The sequence below is a fragment of the Lupinus angustifolius genome, chromosome LG17, assembly GCF_001865875.1.
Source record: "Lupinus angustifolius cultivar Tanjil chromosome LG17, LupAngTanjil_v1.0, whole genome shotgun sequence".
Classification (NCBI taxonomy): Eukaryota; Viridiplantae; Streptophyta; class Magnoliopsida; order Fabales; family Fabaceae; genus Lupinus; species Lupinus angustifolius.
This window is the reverse complement of record NC_032025.1, coordinates 9,915,969-9,925,134: the sequence shown is the minus strand read 5'-3', so window position 1 is coordinate 9,925,134 and position 9,166 is coordinate 9,915,969. Positions and strand designations below refer to the sequence as shown.

Below are 9,166 nucleotides of genomic sequence, written 5' to 3'. Positions count from 1 at the left end.
CTGTTAATAAGACCTATAACATGCGTTGTTTATTTAAGACTATATGACAACACTTTTTATGCGTTGCGTTGTGGTATATAATCAATACAACAACGTTTGTGAAACGCTGGTCAAACAAAAAGCGCATGAAAGCAATGTTATACATCTAAAATAAGCTCTGTTGAACAGTAACTCTGGCGTAGTGATTCTTCTTCTAACTTCTACCATTACTTCAATTAACTCTACGTTGAATTATTAATTTTTTGTATAACCAAGTATATCCCCTCACTATTTGAGTAAGGAACTATTTATTTTCTAGGTACATTATTGTCCCTCTCAATAAATGTCACTCCAAACTTTGATATTTTGATGTAACATAAGATCAAGTAGGGCTTATACCACTTGATCAATACCTTTAGGTGAATTATTTAATTTATTGCCTATATTACGTAGTTTATTTTATTTTTCCTTATTTATTTCAGTCAATTCTGTATTGAATTATTTACCTTAATGAGTTGTTAAGTTTTTTAAACCATAAAAATGTTTATCATTCATCTATATCGTTTTTATTAAAAAATATTAATAATAATTAATACATGAGTGATACATAATACATTAATGTAAAAATCTAATTTTTTCCAGCATTTATCTACAAAATAAAAAAAGGTTGAATGAGTATTCTATCATTTTTGCAATTTTATAGAATCAAATAACTACTTTTACTCATTTATAGCTATTACATTAATTTTCGAAATGTTATGAAATCACTAATGATTTTTTGTCAATAAAAGATATTATAATATTTTTTGAAGTTAAATGAAATATTCTTACTCTACTAACAAGTTTTTTAAAAATATTCTTGCTACTCTACAAAAATATTTTTATCTTAAACCTTCATTTTTAATTGTTTATACATCTCATAACTAATTTTATCTCATTTGATTGTTTGATTCTTAATCAACACTTCTAAAACATTTGATTATTAAAGATTTTATTTTAATTAATTCATCAATATTAAAAATCATTAATAAAAGCTTTCGATTATCTACAATTTTGTCTAAATTAAATATGAGTTTTAATTTAACACTTAATAGAGACATTACACAACTCACTAATACAAATAAAGGGAGAAAATTTAGAAAATAAATAATGGAGAAAGATTTGAGGAAAGGTGGAAAATCCAAGAAAAAATAAAAATCATTGGTGTGGTTCACACGCGATACTATATTGTATTTTGTGTCGGAATGAAGATCATCTGTTCCAAGATATGGTGTCTCATTGTCTATCAATTCTATCAAAAAATGTCACATATTTAAGAAAAAAAATCATGAAAATAGAAAAATTGATTACTTATTGTAATGTGATTGACTTAAGACATAGATATAAGAATTTTTTTTGGGAGATGTGATCTTTGTTCTTTGTGTCACTGCTACAAACTATTATCTTAAACACAACATAATGTGTGTTGTCGTGTGATTGGCCAACCAAGTTTAGGCTTTAGTACCTAAAAGTCATTTTTTTCATATATGTGGTAGATTCATTCGTTCGCACTTGCGCACAATCAAGACATGTGTGTGATTTTTGTTCCACGCTACTTTGTCTATGCCATCTATTACATACCCCTGCGTCAGGAATGGTCATGCATGGCTTTAGCAACAATATCGATGTTTCTCGACACATGAATAAGTCTCTCTTGTTGTACTACATTTTTCAAGGCCATCTCTATGCATAGGGTAATATTCTACATGTAACTAGGTAATCTTCATTATTTTTTATTCTATTTCTATATTTTCCTATTTTTAATTTTTATAACAAAAATAAAATAAAATAATAATATATTAGTTTATAATAATAATAAAATAATATCCTAGTTTCTAATAATAGTAATACAATTAAATAAAATATATTAGTTATAATGAGAAATAATCATATATTAGTTTATAAAAATAAATAGTAAAATTATAATAACAATAAATAATATACAAATAGCTATAATTATAAAAAAATTAATATTGTTTTGTGAGGGCATATGTTATGTAGGAGCAAGGAAATTCTTATTAGACACTTTAATATCCTTTTAGATCATGCACTTATTTAGGATATCATTTTATTATGTATGGACGAGGTGCTAATACACCCTTTTATCCATAATTGACTCTTGACCTTAAAACTTTAATTCAATGACCATATTTTACAAATTTGGTATGAAAGATATTTTTCTATACTTTGTCCATAAAAATGCCATAACTACTACAAATTATTTGAAAGAATGCATAATATATTTTCTTCCTTTTTATGTTTTAAGACCAATGTTGAGTGGAAAATTAGGTTGACAGATTTAATAGTTTTAAAAGTATTATATTAATATATTTTATTATGTTTATGTTTTGAATAAGAATTGCACCAAATAAAACTAACTTGCATGTATGCACTATTATCTATACTTATAAATATGGTAGCAAATCATTCCAACTCTCACATTCAACTACATTCTTCACTACTATTATCACTTCATTTCCCTACTTACTCTATATTAGGTTCTTCCAAATATCATTAGTTTCCAAAATGGCAAACTCAACACTAAAACATTGTCTCCTCTATCTTCTCATTCTCATGATCACATTATTATTTTTTAATTCAGCCACAACCTCAGCCGAAGAAGCAGCCACATACAATGTAGTCCATTTAGGAGCAAATCCAGATGGCAAAACGGACCCCACCGAGGCATTCCTTAGTGCGTGGACTAAAGCTTGTGCCTTGGCGGAACTCGCCGAAATTCATATGCTACAAGGACGATTCAAGTTTACAAGTGGTGTCATCTTCAAAGGGCCTTGTGCCAACAAGGCTATTTCCATAACCATTGATGGTGAGTTGGTGGCTCCCTCCTATCATCATGGAAAAGGAAAGGCCGATCATTGGCTTCTTTTTTAGAGTGTTAACAGTGTTTCCGTTCATGACGGTGTGCTTGATGGTCAAGGCGCTGCTTTGTGGGATTGCAAGCGTTCTAGCAAAGAAAAATGCCCAATTAAAGCTACGGTATGTTTTTTCGTTTTATATTAGAGTTAGACTCTTCTCCAATAATGGAGAAGATCCATATTCCTTTATGATATAGTAAACTCGTAGTAACCTTCTTTTTTTGTGTGATGATTTTTAGTTATTGAAATTCAGCAATTCCAAGAACATTGGTATCAGTAGGTTGACCTCCATTAATAGCCAAATTTTCCACATAGTATTCAATGGATGTGAGACCGTGAAAATTGAAGGCGTAAAGATTGTTGCCGACAGAAATAGCCCTAACACCGACAACATCCATGTACAAATGTCCTCCAATGTCAAAATCCTAAAATCCAAAATTAGAACCAATGATGATTGTGTCTCAATAATATTTAATAATATAAAATATAAAATTATACAATTTCATTTTTTCTCATAATCCATTATTGGAAAGGATCCAAACTCTCCATGAAGAGTTTTTTTTTCCCGAAAATGTATAAGCACTAGATATATTAATAAAACAACGGAACAGGAAACCAAATAGTGACCTTACATGTTTCTGAACCAATGGGTGGGTAGACCCAGCCAATTTCTAGAAAATTCATAATGAATGAGAGAAGGAATCTCATTCCACCAAGTGAATGTCTTAGAATGAACACCAAAATTAGCTAGCCTATCCGCACAAGCGTTCCCTTCTCTAAAGATGTGAGAGATCTGAAAGTTCATGAAGATAATCTACTTCTGCATTTGCACCACTTAGCTGCAAGCTTCCAAGGCACCTCTGCCTCCCCCTTAAACATATCAACCACTAGAGACGAATCACATTCTAACCAAATCGAATTCCAACCATTCTGATGAGCCAACTCCACCGCTATCATTGCTACATTATGCTCCGCATAAAGAGCATCCTTTATCTCGAAGAAATCAGCAAAGCAGGCAACGAAATTACCCTTATCATTTCCAAAAATTCTAGCCCCACCTGTCTAATCAGGAGAACCAAAAGCAGCCCCATCAGTATTTACTTTAAGCCATCCCATAAGATGACATTGCCAAATTACTTCCACCATTTGAGGACTCTTCCTATGATTCAATTGTATATTCAGACTACTCATAATTGAGAAGTCCCTGATGGAAGAATTGGAGCAAGCAGAAGTTAACTTGCCAGACAAGGCAATGTCCACCATTATGGATACTAGAATATGAGAGAAAATGGGATTTCAACTTTTTTTAATATTATTTTGATTAAAAAACAATTAAAATGTCAAATCATTCACGAATGAGGGTTGAGATTCAAGAAAGTAAATGGAAGTTCAATAATTTTTAAATTATTCTATTTAATTAATCTAAAATATGGGTTAAGAAAAACTTATTCATGTCATGTGTCACTATTTCTATCCATTGTATTGGAGTCTGCATTTAATGAGGTTCATTTGCAAATTGATTATGGAAAACTAATGGAGGGAATGAGAGATTTTACAGTCATGAAATATACTTTTAATATCAAAGTTCTCCCATTTCCTTTCCTTCACCTTCACAAAACTAATTCACAAACTAACCATAAGGGTTGAAGAAGCCTATGTCAATAACTAGCCTGATACTGGAGCCTGAAGTATTACATTTCTAAATAGTGGATTATAGGTATTTATATATTTTGACCATATCTGTAAAATAACAATTTTTATTGTATTTTGTAGCATTGGAAGCTTAGGATGGACTAAGAAGGAACCTGGTGTACAACATGTCACAATTAGATCAGTTATATTCACGGGGACACAAAATGGTGTTAGAATAAAATCATGGGGGAGACCCTCCAATGGATTCGTGAAGGGAGTCACTTTCCAAAATGCAACCATGGTTGATGTCAAAAACCCCATTCTTATTGATCAAAATTATTGTCCATCTAAAAAGAATTGTCATGGTCAGGTTAGTTTCATATTTGGATTTGATTCCTCTATAGGTTGTATTTTAGAGTATAAAGTACATAATTATGGGAGCACATTTTTCTATCCCATCTAAGAATAGATATGGTTCCGATGATTATGATGGTTGTTGACTTATAAATAAATTGTTGTGAAGATAATAACTCATGGTTTGTTATATATGTGGAAACTTATTATCTTTATCACAAAAAGTAAGCTGATTTTGTTTTTTTCTTTTGATTTTTGGTTGCCAAAATGAACAGGAGTCTGGAATCAAAATCAGTGATATTAGCTATGAAGACATTCATGGAACATCTGCAACTCAGGTTGTTATGAGATTTGACTGCAGTTCTACTAATCCATGCAAAGGGATAAGGTTGGAGGATATAAAACTCACTTACAGGAATCAAGTTGCTCAAGCTTCTTGTAAGCATGTTGGTATAAGGGATATGGAATCAGTTCAACCAGAGAGGTGCTAGTAAAGCAAATGTGTTAAGATTACAAATTTTTTTAGAATACTAATATATCATTCCTACAAATAAGAGTGTATGAGTGTGACTTGTAGCTCATTGGGCAGTAGCTCATGACAAAGATTATCTATCCTGAGGGGCATAAGTTACGTAAGAGCAAGACAAATTTTTATTTATTAGACACTTTAATAACCTTTTAAGTCATTCACTTATTTCGGGTATTATTTTATTATGTGCGAATGATGGGTTAATACTTTCTCTTGTATATACTTTCTTCCTTTTTATGTTTTGAGACCAATGATGAGTGGAAAATTAGATTGGTAGATTTAATAGTTTAAAAAGTATTATATTAATTTCTTTTATTACATTTAAGTTTTGAATAACAATTTGGATGCATACACCATTAGCTATACTTATAAAGACCCTCACAAACCATTCCAACTCCCACATCCCACTACCTTCTTTCACCAATAGTGGCTCTCCATTACTCTACTTACTCTATATTACGCACTTCCAAATATCATTAGCTTCAAAAATGGCAAACCCAACACCAAAACATTGCCTCCTTCATCTTCTCATTCTCATGATCACATTATTATTTTTGAATTCAGCCTCAGCCAAAAAAGCAACCACATACAATGTAGTCCATTGAGGAGCCAATCCAGATGGCAAAAAAGACTCCACCAAAGCATTCCTTAGTGCGTGGACTAAAGCTTGTGCTTTGGTGGAACCCGTCGAAATTTACGTGCCACAAGGACGGTTCAAGTTTGCAAGTGGTGTCCTCTTCAATGGGCCTTGTGCCAACAATGCTATTTCGATAACCATTGATGGTGAGTTAGTGGCTCCCTCCTTTCACCGGGGAAATGGAAAGGCCGAACACTGGCTTCTTTTTTAGAATGTTAACAACATTTCCATTCACGGCGGTGTGTTTGATGGCCAAGGCCCTGCTTTTGAAAGTGCCAAGTGTCAAGGATTGCATTAGCAATGTTTTGCCTATGTTTTGATGAAGACAATGAGTTAGTTAAAGCTTGAAGATGTCTTAACAATCAACATGTCGAGGGCTCAAGTGGTGACTTATTAGACTTAGATTATAATTCATTATTATCTTTTTAGAAGTCTAAGATGTTTGCCATACATATTGAGTCGAGGTTAGGTAAACCTAGGTGTGAGTCTCACAAGACTTAATAAAGTAATTAATCCACTAAAATGAGACATCATCTAGTTTATTATATGTTCATGCATTAATCATTCATGTTATATATGCATATTAGGCATAACATAATGGCTAAAATATGTGTAGGTATCAAGCATAACATATAAGTAGTTTACCATTTAATCATGTATTAAAAATACACTGGTTAATCGATTAACCCCATGGCTTAATCGATTAACGTGTCTGTTTTCTGTTGTTTCAACTGCATAACTGAAAAAACCATTTTTAGAGGCAAAATATGTTTTACATATATTCTGGCAAATTGCAGAAACGGCTAAGAGTGAAAAACACATAGAAAAGAGAATTGATCATCATTGTTAGAAACTATTAGATAACATTGAATTAGAAAGATTAGATCATGCTAAGGCTTTAAGTTTCATATTCACATTGCATGTTCTTTGAAAAAGCTCTCTTGTATCATTTTTGTGTTTCTAGAAAAGAAAAGAGATAGTGTTTTACTGATTGCGTAATTTCAGAAACCTCATGCATGAACATTCATATTAGACTAGGACGTCTTGTGAGTTCTTGCTTAGGTTTTAGGCTTTGATCTTTATTGTAATATCCAAGTATTAAGTACTTTAAAGCATTGTAATTCAAGGATTGGGAAAATCCTAACTGCGGTTAGGTAAGGTGTTTTTCACAAAGACTTGGAGATCTTGGGATAAAAAGCGATACCTTGGCTAGGGCCGAATCGCGGTAAGAAAGGTTTTATTGAGGAGGCGGTTTTGGGAAAGGTCAAACCAAGGGTGGCGAAGTTCTTTGGGTTCCAAGAAAGGAGTGTTCGAGTCTTGTAATTGGAAGCGTGTATGTAATGATACATTGTGTTCTATAATGAAGAAGTAAAATCTCCCAGATCAGATGGGAGGACTGGATGTAGTTTTGTAGTGGACAGCAAAACGAACCAGGATAAAATCTTTGCGCAATCTTTTCTATCCCTTTCTCTTTTATATCTGAAGATGTTTTAATTCGAGTTTGAAGCTCATATTTTGCATTCTTATACCTTGCTATATCCTTGTTAATATTGCATAAAAATATCTGCTATATCTCTGTTTATTTGTTTGTAAATAACTGTGCAAGAAGCTGATCTGGTAATTCTGTTTCTATTACTAGTTAATCGATTATGAATAGTGCTTAATCGATTAACTGGGCATTTTTCAGCAAGCGTGTAAAAACCAAAAAGTGGAACTTGAGCTCCGCCACACCTATTCAACCCCCCTCTAGGTGTATTCTGCCACTGATACTTAACAAGTGGTATCAGAGCTAGTACGTCGTGCTAGCTCAACCGTATCTGTGTGATCCTAAGGGAATTTAAATGGGTTCCACCAACCCCTTTGGCAGTGATGGTGCATCCATTAACCATCCTCCCGTATTCAGTGGCGACAGTTATGCATATTATAAGGTTCACATGAGAATTTATATCGAGGCAATAGACACAGACATTTGGGATTTTGTTGTCAATGGTCCATACATTCCACTTCATATGGTGGATGGCGAGCCTAAAGCAAAGCCTAAAGGCTTATGGACAGATATTGAGAAAATAAAGGTCCAACATGACCTTAAGGCCAAGAACATTATTACTTCGGACTTTAGAGTCTCGCAGTGTCCTAATACAAAAGAAATGTGGGATACTTTGCAAGTTACCCACGAAGGCACGAGTAAAGTTAAGCGCGCTAGACTAAATGCGCATACGCATGAGTACGATTTATTTCGCATGCTTCCTAATGAATCTATATGTAATATGCAAAAACGTTTTACTCATGTTGTAAATCATTTGGTCGCCCTTGATAAATTTTTTACTAATAATGATTTGTCTAACAACGTTTTGGGGTGTCTTGACAGGAGATGGCAACCAAAGGTAACCGCCATAATGGAATCAAAGAACTTAGACAACATGCCATTAACTTCTCTGTTTGGGAAACTCCAAGAACGTGAAATGGAGCTAGGGTGCTTGACATTGAATGAAGAGTCAGAAAAGAATGGAATCGCACTCAAGACTACAAGATTTCAAGAAGATCAAGAAAGTGAGGATTCCAGTTCAGATACTGATTCCGATGAAGACTTGACTCTCCTATTTGAAAAATTCAAGAAGTATCTCAAGAAGAAAGGAGGGATCAAGAATCTCAAGAAAGAAGCCAAAAACTCGACCAAGAAAAGCAAGATTTCCAAAGAAGGCTTCACTTGCTATGAGTGTGGAAAATAGGCCACATGCAGCATCAGTGCCCAAGCAACCTCAAGAAAGTCAGTAACAAGAAGAGCAACTCTCGAATGTCCAAGTCAAAAGGAGTATACATTGTTTAGGACAATTCCGAGAAATATTCGACTTCAAGCTCATCTGATGAGGAGAAAAATTCAAAGGTATGCCTTATGGCACAAGTGCATGAGAAGTGCACATCAAGTGATGAAGATGATTCTACTGAGGTACATTCCTATACTTCATCGTGCTCTAATGACTCTCCTCCATACGATGAATTATATGCAGCTTATATCGAAATGCTTGAAGGGTTAAAGAAAATTGTTAAAATAAATATAGATAGAAAAAGAGTTATCTCCTTGCATGAAAAGAAAATAATTGAAATGCAAAAGGAATTAGA

The 9,166-nt window shown here is 33.2% G+C and overlaps 1 pseudogene; it reads left to right on the top strand.

Annotated features, from left to right (window-relative positions):
• LOC109330852 lies at positions 2,545–5,371 on the top strand (annotated as a pseudogene).